The sequence below is a fragment of the Triticum urartu genome, chromosome 4A (genome assembly GCF_056163025.1).
Source record: "Triticum urartu cultivar PI428250 chromosome 4A, HENAU_Tu73, whole genome shotgun sequence".
Classification (NCBI taxonomy): Eukaryota; Viridiplantae; Streptophyta; class Magnoliopsida; order Poales; family Poaceae; genus Triticum; species Triticum urartu.
In genome coordinates, this window is record NC_141876.1 from 71,272,178 (window position 1) to 71,297,684 (window position 25,507).

Consider the following 25,507-nt stretch of genomic DNA (forward strand, 5'->3'; position numbering starts at 1 on the left):
CCTCCTCAGGTCGTCGGCACATTTATACGAGCAGTCAAATCACAAGGCCCCACCTTCCAACAGTAATGAGCCGTCAAATCACAAAGGCCCTCGCCTCTCGTGAAAAGGACCAAGCTAGACTGCTGAGGGAGTCCTGGATTATTGGGTCCTCGGACTGCCGGACTATATACTTTCGCCGGACTGTTGGACTATGAAGATACAAGATTGAAGACTTCGTCCCATATCCGAGTGGGACTCTCCTTTGCGTGGAAGGCAAGTTTGGCAATTCGTAGATGTAGATCTCCTACCTTGTAACCGACTCTGTGTAACCCTAGCCCCCTCTGGTGTCTATATAAACCGGAGGGTTTAGTCCGTAGACAACAACAATCATAATCATAGGCTAGCTCTAGGGTTTAGCCTCTACGATCTCGTGGTAGGTCAACTCTTGTAATACTCATATCATCAAGATCAATCAAGCAGGAAGTAGGGTATTACCTCCATCGAGAGGGCCCGAACCTGGGTAAACATTGTGTCCCCTGCCTCCTGTTACCATCCGCCTTAGACGCACAGTTCGGGACCCCCTACACGAGATCCGCCGGTTTTGACACCGACAACTGCCCCGCCCTCTAGCCTTTTAAAAAATGTATACATTTGTACAGTAGTAGTATCGATGGATTGCGCCATGGAGAAAAACTAACAAGATGAAATTAAGGAAAAAAGGTGGTACATATAGAGAGCGCTCGTCGCCAAATTATGCATATACTATATGACACTACCCACTATGAAGGTACTAGTAACATAGACTAGTAACTAGTCTATGTTACACTCCACTATGACCAGCCAAAGTTGAGGCGCGGATACCAACAAGGGCCTGGTTGTGTCTATACTTGGACAACTCACCCGACTGCATGCGCACCAGGCAGACGAAGCTCGTGTCATGTTGGTGCCGTGTGCGGCCCGCACATTAACCAAAACCTAGCGCCTCCATCTTAGCCTCCGCGTTTTAAACTTCTCAATCTTAAGGCCAAGGAGCAACGTGAAACCTATGATAGAGCCAATCGGATGGTTGAGAACACTACAATTTGTAGCTACAGATGCGTGTGTGAGAGAGGACGAGTGCGTGCGTGCACCTCTTCTCAGAGTACAAGTGTATGTGGGTGGCATCGACCTAGGGAGCGGTGATGGTGTGTGCGAGAAGTCCAGAGAGATAGGTGTAATGCGTCTGAAAAAAATACTAGTCTATAGCTCGCCGCGAGGCTATTCCTGTCGAACGCCAAGCGTAAGATATGTATCTGACGGTGCCAGTTTTTGCACGTACACAGCAGTAGAAAAAGAACTAGTACCATGGCATATGCTACACCACGGCCGAGAAAACGTGCCGACGTTACGCCATCCGGGAATAGTGTCGCACTTCGAAACTAGAACCGTCAATAAATTTTGAGCGTGTATCGTCACATTCCAAATTACTACTACTACCACGCTATATTTAATTGCAAACCTGTTCACACCAATCACAACCTAAACGGTTTCCCACTTAGGAGCGTATTAGTAGTACTCAGTTATAAATAGTACTATGCTAAGATGACTGCACATTCCCCCTCAACTCCTCATCCACAAAAAACAATCAAGTCAATCAAGCCATAGCCAGCGTGAGTTCTAGGTCGAGAGATTTCCACCAGGGAGAGGTGAGCATGGAAGACGAAGCACGAGAGATGTCCCGCCTCGCCGCGAGAGCAGCCGACATGTCCAGCCGCGCAGCAGTAGCAGCACAGAGGTCCCACCGCGCAGCAGTAGCAGACTGGTCCGGCCACGCCGCGGAAGCAGCAGAGATGTCCTGCCATGCCGCCGAATCAGCAAAGAGGTCCCGCCGCGCCGTGGCGGCCTGGGAAAATTTCTCGCGGGCAGGCGAGGACTCTTACAGGCGCATGCATGCGATGGTCCATAGCTAGATGGATCAGATCTCCGGCTGGGCGAGGTTGCGGGACAAGGCTACCGGCATCATCCGGCAACTAGGGGAGGGCAATGCCAAGCTCCGGGGTGAGCACGACCTGCTGAGGGCAAAGATCGCGGAAGGGCGAAGCAGGAGGAGACCGCTGCCTTGTTGCAGAGGACGGGCATCATGATCAAGAAACTTATGGACGAGAATGCCATGCTCCGCATCGAGCGTAACAGGCCGGTGGAGGAATCCATGGATGCTGCCAAGAAGCATATTAAGGACATGAAACTGATGAAAGAGATCATGGCCCACTGCGAGAACTAGTCTCCGCAACCTGCAACGCATAAAGAAAGTAGAGATCAGCGAGCCAGATCATTGTATGTGTCTTCCTTCTTCTTTTGCCCTTGTGTATTTTGGGCATAGCCGCATCTGGCTTTTTTAATTATCTTCCTAATTATGTAAGACAATTATTATCCACTCTCGTCGTCCTTATATATATTCATCGGTCTTGCTATAAGTCGCAGTAGATGCTATATAGGTCCGTCGGATCTTACATCAAGATCCATGCAAAATTTTCTTTTTAGATTTTATTTTTTTCTCTTTAAATCTCAGTCGAGTGAGACGTTGCCATGCCATTAAATAGAGGCTCGGGCGCCATTAATGGAGACCTTGGGAGAGAGGTGGACGGCAGATGGAGGTCAAAGGGCTCGCACGCCTCCCGTACTCAAATAGCTACCCTGCACGGCGCCTCCTAGCTAATAAAAAAAGGGGACACGTGGTGGCACGTAAATGGTAAATAGAATGCCCACGGTTTCAATAATACTTGTGTTTCCGATTGTAACGTGGCAGCACTTGTTCCAAAATGACTTTGTTGATTGTTAATGTGTGCGCCTTCGCAAATCGGACAGCAAAATTACCACAGCATGTTGGTGCCATGTCATGACACCAAGCAAAGTTTCATGATTTTCATGCGTGTTTCGGATTTATAGGAATTAAAACACCAAGTTTCTCAATGTTTCCAGCCGAGCCATGACGCCCAGATGTTTGAATTTCATTCCCATTTCTAGCATGGGACCTAGAAATTTACCCGAGGACACACATGTGATTTTTCAACCAGCTTTGGTGCACTAGAGCATGTGCTTGTATTTAAAATTTGAATTATGCACACAAAGGTGACATGTTCCCTCTCAGAACCACGAGCCTTCTTGAGAGAAGCTCCGGTTTGCAAGAAACTTATACCAAAACTTGTTTCTATTCTGCAAATTTTTTTACCATGGCATGGTAGTACCATGACATGACACCATGCCAAGTTTCATGATTTTCAGGCGTGTTTTGGATTTACAAGAATTTTAAAACCAAGCTTCTCAATGTTCTCGGCCGAACCACGATGCCCAGATGTTTGAATTTCATTCCCATTTCTTGCATGGGACCTAGAAATTCACCCGAGGACACACATGTGATTTTTCAATCAACTTTGGTGCACGGAGCATGTGCTTGTAGTTCAAATTTGAATTATGCACATTAAATGACGAGAAACTCAAGTAATGTATAAAAAAGGCCAGATGAACCCGGAATAATTCCAAAATTTAATAGGGCACTCATATAGTTCTATGTTGCCTCTATAAAGAAAATCTGGGGGGAGGCAGCATATATTGTTTTGCACACAAAGGTATAAAGAAATAAAGAAATTAGCATACCTATTTAATTCTTGGGTTCTTATTATTTATGCCACTAGTTGTGTATCACTACTTAGTTTTGCCATTAGAAGTTACAACTACTCAAAAAATGCCATCGATCTGTGAGATGCCTGCTCAAAAATGCAATTAGATATCTAAAAAATGCCATCGTTAAGTTAGATGTTTGCTCAGAAATGCCATTAGACATTGTTATTTTCACGTCAAACCCGTTGACCATGTTACATGACAAAAATAAGCCGATTCTCACAATGATAAGTTAATGGTGTCCAGCACAACACACCCCTCAAATAAAACTAATCACCCTGGAATTCTTTGACAAAACTAAGCACCCTGAAATTCTTTGACAACTAAACTGCTGGCTATATGATGTTGGCCATATATATTGTACGTATATAATGTGAAGAAACAAGTGGTAGTACTATACCAACTAAAATATTAAATGTACGAAATATAACGAGAAGAAACATAACATAGTTCTGCTGGGGGCTCAGCACAACACACCCCTCAAATAAAACTAAGCACACCTGAAATTAAACTAAGCAACTAATCCGGTAGACACTGCATTAGAACCACCATGAGCAACGACACTGCCACCTTACTCGGACTCCTCATCCACGTCCTCGACTTCGTCCTTGTCCTTCTTCCTCTTGGCCGTTACTTCTTTTCTTGAACCTCACACTTGGCTCTTGCTCTTCATCCAACCCTTGTAGATATTGAAACAAAGGTAGCCATCCATTGTAGCATAGTGGATGTGGTCTATATCTAGTACATTCCACTCCCATGCATGATGAAACTTGAACGGAGGTTTCTTCAGTGTACCGTAAGAAGGATGAACCATGGCTCCTGCCAGGGTCAGCATTGAAGGCTGATCATGGGAGGGCACCAGCCCTTTCTTCTAGAGGTCGAAGGGGTTGCCTACAACGAGGCTTATCTGATCCAGGACATCCCTATCGTTCCTAAAGTCTACAGTAATGAATTTGACTCGGACATCCTTGAGGAAATTCTTAAAATCCTGGCACTCAACGTCGGCATGGCATATGTGGTAGACCAAGCATAAGTCATGCACGCAAATCTGGATCACGGCGGGCTTCTTCTTCTCTGCCTCCTTTAGATTCTTCTCGCTTCCCAGGGCTGTGGTGTACTCAACATCTAGCCCAGCGACCCACTCATCATTTGAGTTTTCGAACATGCGTTTGAAGCGAGTAAGGTATTCTTTCACCTTTGCGGAAGAACGGGTGTAGATGATGTAGAACTCATCGTCGGTGATGGTTCTAACCTTGTACTCACCGCTGATCATGGAGATTTGGGACGCCATGGATTTGGGAGGAGGGTTAGGATTAGTGGAACTGCTGTAATGTGAAAGGGCGGGACAACTAGGAGTGGTTTATCGATTGTAAAAATGCTGAGTGGGGGCGCGTGCGAATGGCAGGGTAGTGGCTTTCCTGGTAGATAAATGGATTCATGCACAGTACTATGGGGACCCAATTAGATGTCATGTCTACTCGACGCCCAATTAAATGGCTTTCGATGTCATGTCAAGCGTCGGGAAAATTACAGGTGATACGAAGCTTTCCATTCTCCCATGATACAGGCTTCCGAGAGCCCTTGGATCTGAGATCGAACGGTTGCATGGCGTGATTCTAGACCTATGGGTGAATATCCTAGTCTAGAGGGTTATTCTGCAAATTCTTAGCAACTTAGCAAGCGACCTTTCGATCTCAGATCCAAGGGCTGCCAGCAGCCCGTATCATGGTCGCGCCTACCACGACCGTCGCCTCACTCACGCGGTCGCGCCCTTGGAGATTTAACACGGTGCGTTAGGCTATCTGATGTTGGCATGTCATACATAGTCATCACTTAGTCACTCATACAACAAGGTTAGCTATAAGGTTGGCTATCAGAGTATTTTTTGTTTACTTCTCGCTATCTCTTTCTTCGTAGTATTTATTTCATTTGCCAAGGAGTGACCTCTTCCAATGAAATGGTGCTTAGATGAGGTGCTATGGGCATTAAATGGCTTAGCAACTCAAGTCCCCAATGCATAGGTGCTTAGTTTTTTGTTGCTAAGTTTGCTTCATCTAGGTACACGCGCTTATCACCGTTTCTTCCTGGGGTCACCAAACTAGTCTCTCTCTTCTTAATTAACTTGCCACATCAGACTTTATGCCTATGTGGCAGGCTTAGCACCTGTAGGATCAAGTACAATAGTGGGCTATAAGCCCGCTTTACATGGCATTTTTGCATATATGGGGGAAAGAGTCAAGGAAAAAGTGGAGGAGTGAGCTCTCAAGCAAGAGCCAGCCTCTACATGGTGGAGCATCGGGAGAGGCACCTGTATGGAGGTGACCAGGAATCGGGAGACTCACGCCGGTCGTAGCGTCGTAGTTAAAATGATAATGGCAAGTCAAATCACCGGGCCCCACCTGTCCAGCAGTAACTCACTGTCAAATCACACAGCCCTACGTTTGCAGCAGCCTACTCCCTCATGTTCTCGCGTCTCTCTCGAACCGACTAGGCAGAACTGCCCCACCTACCGCGCTGGAAAAGCCCCGCCCACGACTTTTAAAGTACAGTATACTAATTTTGTATCCGCAAAGCCTCAAGAAAATGGCGATACACATGTACGGAGTATACAACACGCCCGTCGCATTCGCGTCGCACCCCAGACGGTCGGTCTGGCACGCCCCTCTCCGAATGGAACACGCATCATATTGCGTTTGCACACACATGTGGGACCGCAATTGAGAACCAACCATAGGCACACTCCCCGGCCCCGCAAGTCAGGTGAGTTAATAGAAGAGAGAGACAAGCGGTAGTACTACTAGAGAAGTGTTGTAGGAGTACATACGTTGGTACCTGGACGATCCCTGCAAGACACGGAAGATCAGTTCGTCCATGCATGTGACCAAACTCCAGCAGACACGCCTGGATTGGCTATCGTCTACATATCGTGCAGGCTGTGTTGTACATGGTTGTAGTTCTGGTGAGAAATCTAAAAAAAGGTTTCTTGTCATCTCGCAAAATTAGGTGACATGTGCTTCGGATCACTACGAGGGTTAAACAGCGACAAGTGAGTTGGGCTAGTCATTGGGGGCACATGCACGAAGACTACTCGGCTGCCATCTAGGTCAAGCCGACTATGTTAATTAGGACATCTATTGATGGACCCCTTTTCTATGAGTTTATCTTTAATTTGAGCTTTGATCCTCATCTAGTTTGTCCGCCGGGATTCATCTTGTCTCCTTTAGGCAGTGAGGTTATCATTTCTTGTCATGTGGCATTTTTTGTGTTATATGTTATAATCTGGTGCTTTCGATCGAAATGACGACAACTGCGCCTCTGGGGCACATGCATGAAGACATCTCGATAGTCATTGCCAAGGTCAAGCTGGCTCCGGCCGGTAGACAAAAGAAAACAAGTACTCCACTATATAGGCATGAGCCTCCGCGCTTGCTTGCTAGTGTTGCTCTCTTCACACTGTCTCGTCCTCTCCAGATCTAAACACGACAGCGGTGGCCACACTCTCTCTCTCTCTCTCTACTCACCGCTGGTCACAGATCTAGCCGGATCCTCTCCGCCGGGGAAGGTGAGAAGGTGCAACGTTCACGCGGTCGTCCTCAGCGACGGCTGAGGGAGTCCTGGACTAAGGGGTCCTTGGGCGTCCGTCCTGTTATCCATGGGCCGGACTGATGGGTTGTGAAGACGCGAAGGCCGAAGACTGCACCGTGTCCGGATTGACTCTACTTGGCGTGGAAGGCAAGCTTGGCAACCGAAGATTCCTTCTTATGTAACCGACTCCATGTAAACCCTAGATCCCCTCGGTGTCTATATAAATCGAAGGGGATAGTCCGGAAAGGACAACACATATACTCATTACCATATTCATAGACTAGACTTCTAGGGTTTAGCCATTATGATCTCGTGGTAGATCAACTCTTGTAATACTCATATTCATCAAGATCAATCAAGCAGGAAGTAGGGTATTACCTCCATAGAGAGGGCCCGAACCTGGGTAAACATCGTGTCCCCTGTCTCCTGTTACCATCGATCCTAGACGCACAGTTCGGGACCCCCTACCCGAGATCCGCCGGTTTTGACACCGACATTGGTGCTTTCATTGAGAGTTCCACTGTGCTGTCGATGAAAGGCTCGATGGCTCGCCATGTCGTTAAAGATAACGCCCCCGGGCCAAACCCTCCAGCTGGGCGATTTTACTATGATCGCCCGTTCGGCTGTGGAGCCGACGATGACCTCTCGGGCCATCAAAAATCCCCTTCGCATCAACTCCGAGCACTTCAAGCAGATGGATCCAGTCGAGTTTTCATCCTTAAATGAGCTCCTAGATCGCATCGCCGCTTTGGGAATCACCACAGATTACGATCAGATAGGGCCTAAAACCGATCAGGGAGAAACCGAAGCTCCACTTGGCACCCACCAGATTGTGGCAGTCCTGGAGCAGGACGGCGAGTCTTCTTCTATATCGAAGACGGAATATGTTCGGGTCGCCGTTCATAAAGAGCTGGATACTCACCCGCGAAAAGACGCAACCAGCCCTCCGAACATAGCATCGGACGGGGGCTCCAAACAATCAGAAGATATTCCGGAACTCGGACTGTCCAGTCCGGAAGGTCGTAGGACCCCGGACAACCGGTTAGGTCGGGGTTCGTATTTAATTCCACCCACCCACCCAGACATACAGGCTCTCATGAGCATAAAACAGCAATCTCAGGAGAAGGTCCACCACTTTTGGGCCAGATTCCTCCTTGTCAAGAACAAGGTAAAAGATTGTCGTGACAAGGACGCAATATCAGTGTTCTACAAAAACTGTGCAGACGAAGGAATACTCAACGCCATCAATCGACGCCCATACTCAAATTTGATGACTTAGCAACAATCGTACAAAAATACTGCGTGATGGAAAGCGCATGGGAAACTCAGGCAGCTCGCTAGGAACCTCCAACCCCAACCCAACTTCCCCTACAGGCGAAAAGGGCGTACCCTCGGGGCACGCCCAGTCCAGCAGTCAAAAAACACAAATCCACTATACGGCACGGCACCGTTCTGGAAGGGTGGCTCGACGGCCCATGCAAAATACATACAATAACAGATATCGTAGCAACCCACAGCCTTAGAGCATGTTGGATACTACGACAGGTAGCCAAGAGCGGCGAGGACATCCTTATCAAGGACGCCCCAGAACAACACCCCCCAGAAGACGACGACCCAAGAGTATTGACAGTCTTCGAGACATTCGCTTCAAATAACAAGTGCAAAAGGGCACTTCGCGAGCTCAACGAAGTCTGCCAAATTGTTGTAATAAACCCATGGAATGACACGGCAATAACATTCAACGCCGATGACGAGCCAAAGTACAGAACAGTACGAGCACCAGCCGCGTTAGTCCTCAGCCCCAACGTGGATGGGTTTCGACTCACCAAGGTCCTCATGGACAGCGGTAGCGGACTAAATCTCATTTATGAGGACACACTCCATAAAATGGAAATAGACAGGAGCCGTATCAAACAAAGTAACACAACCTTCCAGGGAATTATTCCTAGTCAGGAGGCGCGGTGCGCGGGCAAAATCACACTTGACGTGGTATTCGGATCGCCGGAGAACTATCGGTCCGAAGAAATAACCTTCCAAGTGGCCCCTTTCAGTAGCGGATATGACGCCCTGTTGGGGCGGGATGCTTTTACACGCTTCCAAGCTATACCTCACTACGGATATATGAAGCTCAAAATCCCCGGACCAAACGGTATAATCACTCTCGTAAGTGATCTGGACATAGCACTCCGCACCGAAAACAAAATCGCATCCCTGGCCCTGGAGGCACTATCCGAAGCCCTCACAACCGAAGAATTAACCGCACTACACTCCACAGTGGACAAGGACGATGTGATCCTTGACAAATGCTCCAAATCCACCTTGTTTAAACCGGTAGAAGAAATAATCAAATTCCAGGTCCACCCAACGGACCCCAAGAAGATGGCATCCATCGAAGCTGAACTAAACCCAACAGTTGACGCCGCACTACGAGAATTCCTTCGTGAAAACAGGGACATATTTGCCTGGCACCCTTCGGATATGCCAGGGATCCCACGCAAGCTGGCCGAACATAGCCTCAATATATTAAAGGGGTTTAAACCAGTTAAGCAAGCATTGCGGTGATTTTCCGAACCCAGGCGACAGGCCATGGGGGAGGAGCTGGCCAAACTCATCGAGGCCGGATTCATTAGAGAAATCAAACATCTGGATTGGCTGGCAAACCTGGTGATGGTACCAAAGAAGGACAAATCATGGCACATGTGCGTCGATTTCAAAGACCTCAACAAAGCCTGCCCTAAGGATCCCTTCCCCCTCCCCGCATTGATCAAATCATTGACGCCACCGTAGGACACGACTCACTGTAATTCCTCGATGCATACTCCGGATACCATCAAATCAAAATGAAGGAATCCGACCAAGCTGCAATAGCATTTATTACCCCATACGGGCCATTCTGCTTCAATACCATGCCCTTCGGGCTCAAGAACGTCGGCGCTACATATCAACGCATGATTCAAACATGCCTGGAGAAACAGATCGGCAAAACATTAGAAGCTTACATTGATGACATCGTCATCAAAAACCAGGCACGTGGAAACACTAATAGATGACTTACGTCTTACATTCGACAACCTCGGGGCGTATGACATTACGCTCAACCCGGAAAAGTGTGTCTTCGGCATCCCCGCTGGAAAACTGCTGGGCTTTATCGTTTCCAATAGAGGAATCAAAGCAAACCCAGCCAAAATCCAAGCTTTGTCACAATTGGCTAAGCCAACAGACCTCAAGCAAGTTCAAAAACTTGCAGGTTGCGTGGCAGCCCTAAGCCGCTTTATCTCCAGATTAGGAGAAAATACACTGCATCTCTATCGCCTTCTACGGCGAACTGTCCACTTCGAGTGGACGGACGCGGCAATAGCCGGGTTGGAAGAAATAAAAACCCTTCTTGCGAGCAATCCAATCCTGGCCGCACCAAAATCCAGTGAACCGATGTTATTATACATATCGGCAACACATTAGGTGGTGAGCGTTGTACTCATCATTGAACGAGAACAGGACGGACATAAATTCCCGCTTCAGAAGCCAGTGTATTACGTATCTACTATCCTTACACCATGCAAATTCCGGTACCCTCATTATCAAAAAATAGCATACGCGGTCTTCATGGCATCCCGGAAGCTCCGTCACTACTTCCAGGAGTGTTCGATCACGGTGGCCTCCGAAGTGCCACTCAACGACATTATAAATAAACGCGATGCTACTGGCCGGATTGCCAAATGGGCCATTGAGATCCTGCCATTTGACATTACATACAAACCACATCGAGCTATCAAATCACAAGTACTGGCCGACTTCATCGCCGAATGGACAGAGGCCGAACTCCCTAAAGAGTACGGCACATACTCCAATTGGGTCATGCACTTCGACGGCTCCAAAATGCTGGCAGGGTTAGGAGCGGGTGTCGTCTTAACGTCCCCTAACGGAGACATCATCCAGTACGTTCTCCAAATACTATACACATACTCCAATAATGCAGCCAAATACGAGGCCTTATTGCATGGCCTAGAAGTGGATGGCTATCTCCGTGGGCATACAATGCCTAGAAGTGCGCGGGGACTCAAACCTTGCAATATCTCAAATAAATGGAGATTTCAACGCTAAAGATCCGAAGATGGCAGCGTATCATAACGCAGTCTTAAAAATGTCGGCCCGGTTCGAGGGGCTCGAGTTCCATCATGTGGCTCGAAAAGTAATCAAGCGGCGGATGTTCTTGCTCGTATTGGCACTAAGCGTGACCCCGTCCCACCTAATACCTTCCTGGAAAGGCTCTTTAATCCATCTGTGGTGTGGCAGGGGGAAAATGGCAACGCTAGTCCGGACCCGAACATAACCCCAGATCCCGGAAACATCAACATAACACCACCGGCGCATCTCATCATGGCAGTCGTTGCCCCATGGACCGAACCCTTCCTAGCCTACCTTAATAGGAAGGAGCTTCCTGAGGACCATAATGAGGCCCGCTGCATTGTCCGGCGCTCGAAGGCCTACAAGGTTCATGATGGAGAGCTCTACAAGAAAAGTGCCACCGGAGTCCTTCAACGATGTATATCTGAGGAAGAGGGGCGGCGGCTCTTGGTTGAAATTCATGCCGGACTCGGCGGGCACCACGCCACAGCTCGGGCCCTTGTTAGTAGGGCTTTCCGTACAGGGTTTTATTGACTGATGACCCGAGCAGATGCACAGGACCTTCTCCAACATTGCGTCGGATGCCAACTCATTGCCAATCAAAGCCATATGCCCTCCACAGCCCTACAAACGATCCCAATCACTTGGCCTTTCGCGGTCTGGGGACTTGACATGGTTGGACCCCTTAAAGGGGTAAGCCATAAGAAAAAATATCTGGTGGTTATGGTGGACAAATTCACTAAGTGGATAGAGGCTAAACCAGTCAAAATGGCTGAGTCCGGCCTGGTGATAGACTCCATATCCGATGTTGTGCACTGTTATGGTGTCCCACACAGCATCATCACTGACAACGGCTCCAATTTCACAGCCAACGAGGTAAAAACCTGGTGTACTAATCTGGGTATTAAACTAGATTACGCCTCCATCTACCACCCACAAACCAACGGTCAAGTCGAACGCGCCAACGGTCTTATTATGAGCGGCATCAAGCCCAGACTAGTGCGGTCTTTAAAAGAATCAGACAAGCACTGGGTTGAGGAGCTCGACTCCGTACTCTGGGGGCTGCGGACCATGCCCAACCATACTACCGGATACACACCTTTCTTCATGGTGTATGGTGCAGAGGTCGTATTGCCCTGCGATATTATTCACGACTCACCTAGGGTGCGTATGTATGAAGAGAGAGAAGCCGAGCTTGATCGGCAGGACAGCCTAGATGCCCTAGAGGAGGAACGTGATGTCGCAAAAGCCCGTTCAGCAGTTTACCAACAGCAGGCTCGAAGATATCACAGCAGAGAAGTACATGCCAAGACATACAACGTTGGCGAACTCGTTCTATGGCTTCCGGAGAAGAAAAAGGACAAACTCAAGCCCAAATGGGAGGGTCCCTTCATAATTGACGAAGTTCCCACCGGAGGAGCATACCGTCTTCGCGATGCATCAGACAATCGCCTCGAGCCAAACCCCTAGAACGCGGCCAGACTCCGGAGATTCTACGCCTAGCGCTCAACCCTTTGTTCGTCTCCTCCTCCCCTATAGTTTCCATTGTTTTTTCTCTCTTCTCTAATTACTTTCTTCTTTCTCGCTTTAAAGCTCTAGTGCGGCTAAACCGCACACCATTGGCACATACATCTTCAAACATGTACGCCACTTATACCTGGGGGCTTCTCGGACGGAAGTTCTTGTCATTCCTTGAGCTTAAATCTCCTCACATATGTATTTTCCCATATGTACCTTTTCTTTGCCATTATATGCATCGATATGACTTCAGTTTTGTCCAAGCTGGGTTGCCTGGCTCTTGTGCTTATGCCCTACGTTCCCGTTAGTTCGGCTAGGGCATAAAGGGAGCACCTCTGCGATTGTTATCGTCAGGTCATCTGGATGTGTACCTCGGACTAGGTGAAGCCGAAAGCTAGCATTCTTAAGGGAATATTCGGTCGGCGAATTAAAGATGTTTTTAAGCTCACTCCATCATGAACCCCCAGAAGTTATACAAACTGTGGTGCTCACATCACAACTCAGACATGCACATTAAATGCATGCACACCCAGGGAAAGGAACCCTTAACGGAACTATTCTCTCTAGAAGATGTTTCTTACGATATCAATGTAATATAACATAGCTAGCCGGATACAACTTGTCTATTCAAGCAATTATGACCCCTACGCCTAGTTTTCCAGACATACCCCATCCTATTCGGCTGCGGCGGTATTCGGAAGCACTCCGCACCTTCGGGATTGGAGGCTAAAGCAAAAATATCTGCCATGACAAATGATATACAACTCAGCTAGATCAGGAAAGTACACAGTCACTTGGACTCGAAAACCTCCTCCTCTACACCTTCCAACAGGCAGTCTAACTTACAATCCTGTTGGGAATATTTGGCGGCCACCTCTACTTGGTCATATACTAAACTAACGGGAATTTCTTCCCCATTCGACCCTACTAGTCCGACTCTAGCCATGTGATTAGGATCCAGCTTGGTATATCGCGTCTTCACCATGGCACAGGCCTCTCGTGCACCCTCGCGGCATGCCGATATCTTCCACAGCCGGATACGCCGCCATGCTCCCTTGAATAGCTCTACCAGCTGCTCCATGCTTCCTGGAGGGGGTTCAGATGGACATAAAGCCTTGGCTACACTCCGCATTGCCTGCTGAGCTTGCTCGTGCAACTGTGACAACCCTTGCAAAAGATCACTCGATGATCCGGACACCTCTTCGGGGCGGTTCGTCAAAACACCTGCAATACTATTACCTCCAAAACTATTATAAAACTAAAGTGGCTACATACTGAATACGGCGCCTCACAGCTTCTTGTTCTCCTTTACAGAGTCAGCTAGCTGAGCTCGCACATCTTTCAGTTCTTCGCCCAGTTTGGAGTTCGAGTCCTGAAGTTTCTTTTTCTCCTGAATGACTTTTGTCAATACACGCTTGCCCGCTGCTAGTAGCTTTTTGGCTCTATGTTCTTCGTTCGAGCGGCATCTAGCAGCTCTTGTACTTGGTCTAACAGCCGAACAAAAGATTAGCACCCATATCCTCACTATCGGTGTATCATTATGAATTTTCGATAGAAGGAAACATTACCGGGAGATGCCTTGTATTTCTCCAGTTCGGCATTGGCAGCAAGCAGCTGGCACTAACACTTTTCCAGCTCCTGAGCTAGCTGGGTGTTCTTCTTTGTAAGCACCTGGTCATGCATTGGTCCTTAAATCAGTTGTTTCAACTCCTTTAAGTCTCGGGGGCTACTGGCATATGGTTATCATAGTCAGACAAAAAAATTACTTGCACATCTTTCAAATGTTGCTTTGTGGCCCTGTAAATCCCATCTCGAGCAGCTTGGATGTACGCATCGGCCGAGTTGAAGGCGTTAAATGACTCTTCTGAAAAGCCAGGGTCTTGTAAAATGGCCCGGTGGCGCCGATGATTCATGGCACTTTCCACTTCCGAGTTGGTGACAGATACATCATCCAATTCCTCGGCCGGAGGACAGTCCGGCCTCGCCTCCGTATCGGCCCCCGTCTTCATGGCAGGATTTGAATCCTGGCTGCAGAAAGTATGGCCGCTCAAGCCTCCGGATACGGTCTGGCGCATTTTTCTCCTGACAAAGGAATAACATGAGGATCATGGTTGGACGTGACTGCTCAAGTGTAGGTTGGCGAATTCATACCTCTGCGATAAGGGTGCGGCCGTATCTGCGTTCGCTTTCCTCTTGGAAGACTCGCCCAGAGTGGGGGACGCCCTCTTTGGAGGTACTCCTAGAGTAGTACGGCGCGCCGAACCCTTCCCCTTTTGAGCACAAGACAGTGTGGTGGGTAAGAAGGAAGGAGAGATCTCTTTTGAATAAGGTGCGTTCGGATCACTTACGTGTGAAGCCGGAAGAAGACCGGGGTAGTCGGCGGTGATGGCCACTTACGTGCCATCGTAGCTCGTCTGGTAAAACACCCCCTCCGTAAGCACCACAAATATATCCGGATCCGCTTCGAACCCGGGATCGAGCTCCCGGTTGTGGTCCTCTGGCTATGGGGCGGGACTATAAAATCCCTCGGTGACCTTTCCCAGTGCTGTCATAAGCAAACAAGCTAGAAGTTTATCAAAGGCAATTCGGAGATGGAAGAAGTAAAAAAGGAGGGGTCGGACCTTACCCAGCTAGGAGGGTTAAACATAGAGTACCCGTCTCTAGATTTGATGCGGAGAAATTCCTTTTCCTCCCCTTTGAACAGTTCGGCTAATATTTTAGCCAAATCGGCACGGGTATCCGGACCCTTCCGGCCGCAGCGAGAGGCGTCGTCCTCCCCATTGTACTGCCACATGGGAAGCCCTGTATATTGGAGTGGCTGAACCCCTCACGCTATGGAAATCGCCATAACCTCAATTATTGTGAGTCCGGACTGGGTGAGCTCTTTAATCCTACTCATCAGCTGATGAACCTCCGCGGCGTCTTCCTCTTCAAGACTCCAGGGACGCCAACAGTGGCGTTTCTTCAGCGGGACGCACGCAAATTCAGGAAGACCCTTTCGAATCGGGTCAGGAAGCGCAACGTCCTCTATATAAAACCATTCAGAGGGCCATTCGTCAGGTGCCTTCCTTGGTGTGCCGGACGGATATCTTGTATCGGCGACGCACCATACTTCGGCTCCGCCCACTTCGAATATTGACCCTTCGTGATTGCGCAGGACGAGACAGAACAACTTCCTCCACAACTCAAAATGACCCTCGATGCCCAGGAAAAGTTCACATAAAGCAATTATCGATGTCAAAACCGGCGGATCTCGGGTAGGGGGTCCCGAACTGTGCGTCTAGGCGGATGGTAACAAGAGACAAGGGACACGATGTTTTTACCCAGGTTCGGGCCCTCTCGATGGAGATAAAATCCTACTCCTGCTTGATTAATATTGATGATATGGGTAGTACAAGAGTAGATCTACCACGAGCTCAGAGAGGCTAAACCCTAGAAGCTAGCCTATGGTATGATTGTTGTTATTGTGTCCTACGGACTAAACCCTCCAGTTTATATAGACACCGGAGGGGGCTAGGGTTACACCAAGTCGGTTACAATGGGAGGAGATCTACATATCCGTATTGCCAAGCTTGCCTTCCACGTCAAGGAAAGTCCCATCCAGACACGGGACGAAGTCTTCAATCTTGTATCTTCAAAGTCCAACAGTCCGGCCAAAGGTTATAGTCCGGCTGTCCGGATACCCCCCTAATCCAGGACTCCCTCAGTAGCCCCCGAACCAGGCTTCAATGACGATGAGTCCGACGCACAGATTGTCTTCGGCATTGTAAGGCGGGTTCTTCTCCAAATCCTGAATACCTGTTAAATAGTGTCCGGCTTCTTGTAAATGATGCGCTCCTTGGCTTCTACGCCCAATAATGGCCACCTTCCACGTGTCAAGCAAATGTGAAGAGCCAGGGTGTTTTTACATTTACCCCCTAGCTATGCAAATGAGCTATCTATTAAAGAGAAGGGGATTCAGATCCAAACCACACCATCCTCCCTTAGCAAGCATTCATCGGAGCGCACCCGAAAGAAATCCATTCCCTCATGGCCGATCGACGCAGCTCCTCCTCTCGTTCCCCCAGCCCCAAGCCTGGAGATTGGGAGAGGTGTTCCGTCCCACACAGCCAACTGGTGAAGCTTCAGACCCAGGGATTTCTCCCCCCAGCGTATATGGTCCCGGTTTGAGCCGGGCTCGCCACCTACAATGGCGGAGAGCAAGCGGAGAGCTTTCCCAATCCCTCTAAGGGAGAGCGGGTATGCCTCGTCCCCTATTTGATAAGAGGACTCAGATTTCCAATTCATCTGTTTCTCCGGGGGCTCCTGGAGTTCTACGGCCTCCAGTTGCACAGCCTTACCCCTCCATCCATACTACATATCACGGGCTACGTAGCCCTTTGCGAGCTGTTTTTGGGTTGCGAGGCTCATTTCGCATTGTGGAAGAAGTTGTTCTGCCTTGTGCCCCATTCTCAGAGGAGGGTCAATATATCAAGTGGGTGGAGCCGAAGTATGGCGCATCGCCAGGACCGGATATCTATCCGGAACCCCGAAGAAGGCGTCCGAAGACTGGCCTTCAGAGTGGTTTTATATAGAAGACGTCCCCCTTCCGGATCCTATTCGGATCGGCCTTCCTGAGTTCGATAATGCTCCTTTGAAGAAACGCATGAGCTGGCGCCCACGGAGCCCCCAGGAAGAAGATGACGGAGATGTCCTTTACCTGATGAGCCGGATAAAGTTGTTGGCTCAATTCGGACTGACCATGATCGAAGTCATGGCAATGTGCATTATGCGGGGGGTGCAGCCGCTTCAATATAGAGGCCACCCCATGTGGGATTTCAACGGGGAGGATGACGCCACCCGCTGCGGCCGCAAGGGGCCGGATTCGACCGCTGCTCTAGCAAAAATCTTGTCTGATTTGTACAAGGGAGAAGAGGAGGAATTCCTCCGCGTCAATCCACAGGGCGGATTTTCTATGTATAATCCTCCGAGCTGGGTAAGTCAACACCTTTCATGTCCATCTGTTCCCATATTCCCATAGTTAAGTATTTTACCTTGCAATTTCGACGCAGGAGCTACGTAAGGCTGTAAGGGAGATCAACAGCCCGCCTCCACAACCAGAGGATCCGGAGCGATCCCTCGATCCGGCCTCCCAAGAGGATCCGGAGATATCTGTGGAACTAATTGATAGGGTGTTTTACCAATTAAATAGTGACGAGGCCTTGGTGGCCATTACGGCCGATTACCCTGGGCTGTTCCCAGCTTTGCAGGTAACTGAGACCAAAGTCCCAACATTTTGAAAAGGATTCATCCTTGTGCACTTTGCTTACCGTATACCAACGGTGTTTTACAGGGGAGGCCCTCGGGACATCATGCCAAGCCCGCGGCGACTAGCCAGCAAGGGGCTGCGAGGCCGGGCAGGCTGAAAAGAAATGCAGTCCGGACTGAGACACCGACGCAGCGGTATGGCGCGCCACCTCACTCCATGGTATCATTTTTAAAGGCATATTAATGCTTGTGCTTTCTTAGGAAGAAGAACGCTCGCCGTACTATATCCGGAGAGGTCACCAATCATGCCTCCACCAGTCAGGCTCTAAGGCAGGACCTGGAAGCGGGAGCGAATACGAGGCGCACGCCGGATGCTCCTTCGACAGAGGATGTGGACAGACTGTCCGCCACAAATTCCAAGGTGGAGAGCGCCATGAACCATAGGCATCGCCGAGCCATTCTCCGTGACGCTTGTTCTCCCAAGAGGCATTTGACGCCTTCAACTCGGGAGACGCGTACCTCCGTGCTGCTCAAAATGGTCTAGCCAGAGCCACGGATCAGTATGTAAAGGACATACGGGTGAGAACTTTTGATGATTATATATAGTAGTAGCCCCTGAGACTTGAAACAGTTAGAATAACTGATTTAAGGATCATTTGTTATGCAGGTTCTTACAGAAAAGAATACCCAACTGTCCCATCAGCTTGAAGAGTGCAAAGCCCAACTTCAGGCCGCACTGGCCGCAGAAGAGAAGTCCAAGAAGACCCCCTCTGGTAACACATATTTAAAATGATAGATACCGTATAGAGTGCGGCATATGTGCACATCTGACAACAAATATTGCAGATGACGCCGGGGGGAATCCGTATGAGCAACATCTCTTACGCCGGCTAAAGGCCGGCGAGAGCGTGCTTACGAGGATTAGGCAGGAGAAAAATAATCTCCAGGATGCCAACACCCAGCTGGGCGTGGAACTGAAGGACGTTCGTGCCCAACTGTCGGACTCCGTGAAGGAGAATAAGCGGCTTCGACGCGGCATTTTCAGTAAGTGCTTGAAAGAACTTGTTAAAAAGAGTTCGACAAAGAAGCCTGCTAACAAAGTTATGTCTGTAGGTATGCTGATGGGTTGTCCCGCGGATGAGATGCCCGGGTCTGCGGGTGATCTTCTACCAGAGCTGTCGCAACTGCATGAACGAGTTCGGCAGGTGATGCGAGGTGTTGCCCAGGCCTTATGGCCATCCGTCTCCCTGCCTGAAGGTCTTGGAGAGCTTGCGGAGAAGCTTAAGGGAGCGCGGCGGTGCTTCCGATTATGGAAGATATCGGCCTGCTGTCAAGGTGCCAGGGAAGCCTGGGCCATGGTGAAGACGCGGTATACCAAGGCTGACCCAAACCACATGGCCGAGGTCGGACCTGTGGGGCCCGATGGGAAAGAGATCCCCATGAGCTTAGTGTACGGGCAAGTAGAATTGGCCGCAAAGTATTCCCAACAGGACTGTAGACTAGACAGCTTGTTGGATGGTATAGAAGAAGAATTTAACCAGTCAAATTGACTATGTAATTAAAGTGACATGTATAATGCCTTCTAGCCGGATTGTAGATCATTTGTCATGCGGACCTTTCCGCTTCAACCTCGGGACCTGATAGTCCGGAGTGTATCCGAATACCCTCTCGGTTATGTAAGAACCGGGGCATGCATGGAAACCAGGAGTAGTGGTCATTAGTGCTTGAACAGAAAAGTGCCCAACTAGTTATGTTATATTACATGGTTAGTAAGAAACATCTTCCAGGGAGAATAGTTCCGTTAGGGGTTCCTTTCCCTGGGTTCGCATGCCCTAAAGTGCATGTCCAGACTGCGAAAAGAGACGCAGAAAAGAGCATATGGGGGCACATATATAAATAAGTAAAAAATCATCTTTTGTTCACCGACCGAATAATCCCTTAAGAATGCTAGCTTTCGGCTTCACCCAGTCTGAGGTACACATCCGGCTGACCCGGCAGTAACACTCGCAGAGGTGCTCCCCTTATGCCCTTGCCGAATTAATGGGAACGTAGGGCATAAATACAAGAGCCAGGCAACCCATCTTGGCCAAAACTTAAGTCATATCGATGCATATAATGGTGAATAAAAGGTACATGTGGAAGAATGACACATGTGCTGGGCATGAAGCCCGTATAGATAAATAAGATTCTGTGAGAGAAGCCCCCAGGTATAATGAGCGCGGATAGCGCGTCCATTGTGCGCAAATAAGGCACAAATTGGCCCTTAAAGGTTGTGAGAGAAAAGAAGGGGAGAAGGAGAGAAATAAAAGACAGATAGTAAAAAGTGGACAGAGGAAGGAGACAAACACAGAGTCCAGCGCTAGGCATAGAATCTTTGGAGTCTAGCTGCATTCCATGGGTTCGGCTCGAGTCGATTATCCGATGCATCCCGCAGACGGTACGCTCCACTAGTCAGAACTTGGTCAATAATGAAGGGACCCTCCCATTTGGGCTTGAGTTTGTCCTTTTTCTTCTCTGGCAGGTGTAGAACTAATTCGCCAACGTTATAAGTTTTGGCCCGTACTTCTCTGCTTTGGTATCTTCGAGCCTGCTGTTGATAGAAGTGGAACGGGCTTTTGCCACGTCACGCTCCTCCTCCAGGGCATCCAAACTATCCTGCCGATCGAGCTCGGCTTCTCTTTCTTCGTACATGCGCACTCGAGGTGAGTCATGAATTATGTCACAGGGCAGAACCGCCTCTGCACTGTATACCATAAAGAATGGTGTGTATCCGGTAGTGTGATTCGGCGTGGTCCGCAGCCCCAAGAGTACGGAGTCAAGCTCCTCTACCCAGTGTGTGTTAGATTCCTTTAGGGACCGCACTAGTCTGGGTTTGATGCCGCTCATGATAAGACCATTTGCTCGCTCGACTTGACCATTAGTTTGTGGGTGATAGACGGAAGCATAATCGAGCTTGATGCCCATGTTTTTGCACCAGAGTTTTACCTCGTCGGCCGTGAAGTTTGTGCCGTTATCTGTGATGATGCTGTGGGGGACGCCATAACGGTGTACAACCCCGGATATAAAGTCTATCACCGGTTCGGATTCGGCCGTTTTAACAGGTTTGGCTTCTATCCATTTGATGAATTTATCCACCATGACCAGCAAGTATTTCCTCTTGTGGGTTCCCCCTTTAAGGGGTCCAACCATGTCGAGCCCCCAGACCGCGAAGGGCCAGGTAATGGGGATTGTTTGGAGGGCGGTGGGTGGCATATGGCTTTGGTTTGCAAAAAGCTGGCAACCAGCGCAGCGTTGGACTAAGTCAGGTGCGTCTGCCCGGGACGTTGGCCAATAAAAACATGTATGGAAGGCCTTGCTTACAAGGGCCCGGGCTGCAGCGTGGTGGCCTCCGAGTCCAGCATGAATTTCAGCAAGAAGCTTCCGCCCTTCCTCTTCGGAGATGCACCTTTGAAGGACTCCGGTGGTGCTTTTCTTATAAAGCTCTCCCTCATGGACCTTATAGGCTTTAGATCGCCGCTCTATGCAGCGTGCCTCATTTTGGTCCTCGGGGAGTTCCTGCCTAGTTAGGTAGGCCAGGAATGGTTCTGTCCATGGTGCGATGACGGCCATTATAACATGGGCTAAAGATGTTATTTCGGTGGCAGAGCCTCCGATTATGTTAGAGTGTTCGGTATCGGGCATTGCGGTTGGGTCCGGGCTGTTATTGCTGGGTTCCCCTTCCCATACAACGGATGGCTTGAACAGCCTCTCCAAAAAGATGTTGGGGGGACTGCATCACGTTTTGCACCGATGCGTGCGAGGACATCTGCCGCCTGATTGTTTTCCCGGGCTACATCGTGAAATTCGAGCCCCTCGAACCGATCTGACATTTTTAGGACGGCGTTGCGATAGGCCGCCATTTTTGGATCCTTAGCATCAAAGTCTCCATTTATTTGGGATATTGCGAGGTTCGAATCCCCCCGCACCTCTAGGCGTTGAATGCCCATGGATACTGCCATCCGGAGACCATGTAAAAGGGCCTCATATTCGGCTGCGTTGTTGGAGTCTGTATACATTATCTGGAGTACGTATTGAACTGTATCTCCGGTTGGGGACATCAAAACGATGCCAGCCCCCAGACCAGCCAACATGTTGGAGCCGTTGAAGTGCATGATCCAGTTGGAATATGCGCCGTACTCTTTAGGGGGTTCGGCTTCCGTCCATTCGACGACAAAGTCGGCCACTACTTGCGACTTAATGGCTCGCCGCGGCTTGTAAGTTATGTCGAATGGGAGGAGCTCAATGGCCCATTTGGCAATCCGGCCCATGGCGTCGCGGTTGTTTATAATATCATTAAGTGGCACTTCCGAGGCTACTATTATCGAACACTCTTGAAAGTAGTGTCGCAGTTTCCGGGATGCCATGAATACCGCGTATGCTATCTTTTGATAATGCGGGTACTGTGACTTGCATGGAGTAAGGATAGTGGATACATAGTAGACCGGCTTTTGAAGGGGGAATTTATGTCCGTCCGTTTCTCGTTCGACAACGAGCACTGCGCTCACAACTTGATGGGTTGCCACAATGTATAACAGCATTGGTTCGCCAATGTTTGGCACGGCCAGGACTGGGTTGGTTGCTAATATGGCTTTTATTTCTTCCAATCCGGTTGTGGCGGCATCCGTCCACTCGAAGTGTTCAGTGCGCCATAGGAGGCAGTAAAGGGGTAGTGCCTTTTCTCCCAGGAGGGAGATAAAGCGGCTTAGAGCCGCCACGCATCTGGTTAATTTCTGGATTTGTTTGAGGTCTGTTGGGATATCCAACTATGACAGAGCTCGGATCTTGGCCGGATTTGCTTCAATTCCTCTGCGGATACAATGAAGCCCAGGAGCTTTTCGGCAGGCACGCTGAAAACGCATTTTTCTGGGTTGAGCTTGATGTCATATGTTCGGAGGTTATCGAATGTGAGTCTTAAGTCATCTACTAGAGAGTCGACATGCTTGGTTTTGACGACCACATCATCTACGTATGCCTCCACTGTTTTGCCGATCTGGTTTGCCAGACATGTCTGAATCATGCGCTGATATGTTGCACCGGCGTTTTTGAGCCCAAAGGGCATTGTGTTGAAGCAAAAGGGGCAGTATGGTGTGATGAATGCCGTTGCGGCTTGGTTGGGCTCCGCCATCTTCATTTGGTGGTAGCCGGAGTATGCGTCGAGGAAACACAATGAGTCGTGTCCTGCGGTAGCATCGATAATTTGATCGATGCGGGGGAGGGGGAAGAGATCCTTTGGGCAGGCCTTGTTGAGGTCCTTGAAATCGACGCACAGGCGCCAGGATTTATCCTTCGTTGGTACCATCACCAGGTTTGCTAGCCAGTCCAGGTGTTTTATTTCTCTAATGAATCCGGCCTCCAATAACTTGGCTAGTTCCTCTCCCATAGCTTGTCTCTTAGGTTCAGAGAAATGTCGAAGAGCCTGCTTGACCGGCTTGAATCCTTTTAGGATATTGAGGCTATGATCAGCCAGCCTGCGTGGGATTCCTGGCATATCTGAGGGATGCCAGGCGAATATGTCCCAATTCTCGCCCAGGAAATCTCGTAGTGTGGCGTCCACGGCGGGGCTTAACCGTGCCCTGATAGTGGCTGTTTTTGTAGGGTCCGTTGGATGGACTTGGATTTTGACTGTTTCATCCGCTGGTTTAAAGGAGGTAGACTTGGATATCTTATCAAGTATCACATCGTCCCTATCCACCGTGGAGCACAGCGCAGTCAGTTCCTCGGCCGCGAGGGCTTTGGATAATGCCTCGAGGGCCAATGCGGCTGTCTTGTTTTCAGCGCGGAGTGCTGTGTCTGGATCGCTAGCGAGAGTGATGATTCCGTTGGGCCCGGGCATTTTGAGCTTCATGTACCTGTAATGGGGTATGGCTTGGAAGATTGTGAACGCCTCCCGCCCTAGAAGGGTGTGGTATCCACTATTGAACGGGGCCACTTGGAACGTAATCTCTTCGGACCTGTAATTCTCCGGCGTGCCGAACACCACATCTAGTGTGATTTTGCCTATACAGCATGCTTCTCGACTGGGGATTATTCCTCTAAAGGTTGTGCTGCTTCGCTCGATGCGGTTCCAGTCTATTTCAATTTTTTGAAGGGTTTCCCCATAGATGAGGTTTAATCCGCTGCCGCCGTCCATGAGCACCTTGGTGAGTCGAAAGTCGTCCACGATTGGACTGAGGTGAAGGAAATATGCCCTAGAGGCAATAATAATGTTATTATTTTATTTCCTTATATCATGATAAATGTTTATTATTCATGCTAGAATTGTATTATCCGGAAACATAATACTTGTGTGAATACATAGACAAACCAAACATCACTAGTATGCCTCTACTTGACTAGCTCATTAATCAAAGATGGTTATGTTTCCTAACCATAGACATGTGTTTTCATTTGATTAACGGGATCACATTTGTCGGCATTCTGGGAACGGGGGTCCCCAGACTTGCCTGCCTGCGGCCTGCGGCGTGGCTCAAAGGGGGGCCAAGCGCGGCCCATCTTCACCAACATAAACCCAAGACCCTCGCGAGGGGCCAAGCCTCGCGGGGCGGACGACGCGGAGCTTCCTCAGGTGCGGCCTCGTCAGGCTGGCTCATGAGGAGGCGGAGAAATCAAGGCGGGGTACCTCACGAGGTGCCCGTCACGCAAGCCATGACGACCGGGGGCGCCAGGCAGGTGCCAGCCTGCGCAGTGTCCTCCCTTCCTCTTTGGTGCAAAGGGGGCAAGCGCAGCCGCGGAGTACCGAGGCATCAGGCAAAGGTTGCCATTTCGGTGCAACGAGACCAAGACCAGGAGGACTACGAGACGGAGGTCACCATGGAGCCCAAGACGGCGTCATCACCAGAGCTTTGCGCAGGCGAAGACTACTTTTGTCAGGGTAGCTGATACTAGCTGTCCCCCTTCAAATTAGCCCGCCATTGTTGGCTCCCTTCCCGCTCGATATTTGGGTAGAGGACTAGGGCCTCTATAAATAGGACCAGCCACCCATAGAGCAGGGGGGCAGAGAGAGCAGAGGGGGGCTGAGAGGTAGAGAGAGAGAGAAGGGTGACTGAACTCCTCCCAGCAGTTCATCGCCCCAGCCAAGAACAGACCCTCGCGAGGCTGTTCTTCCTTGTATTGTTCATCATCATCAGCCCAAGAGGCAATCCACCACACCACACACTGGAGTAGGGTATTACACCACAACGGTGGCCCGAACCAGTATAAACCCTGCGTCTCTTGTGTTGTTCTTTCCTTAGTTTAGATCCTAGCAAGGCGGAGGAGTGCAGGTAGGTAGGAGTCGAAATCTCCGCGTGCACCCCAGTGTTCGAACCTCAAGGGTCTCCCGGAACCCGAAATTCGACATTTGGCGCACCAGGTAGGG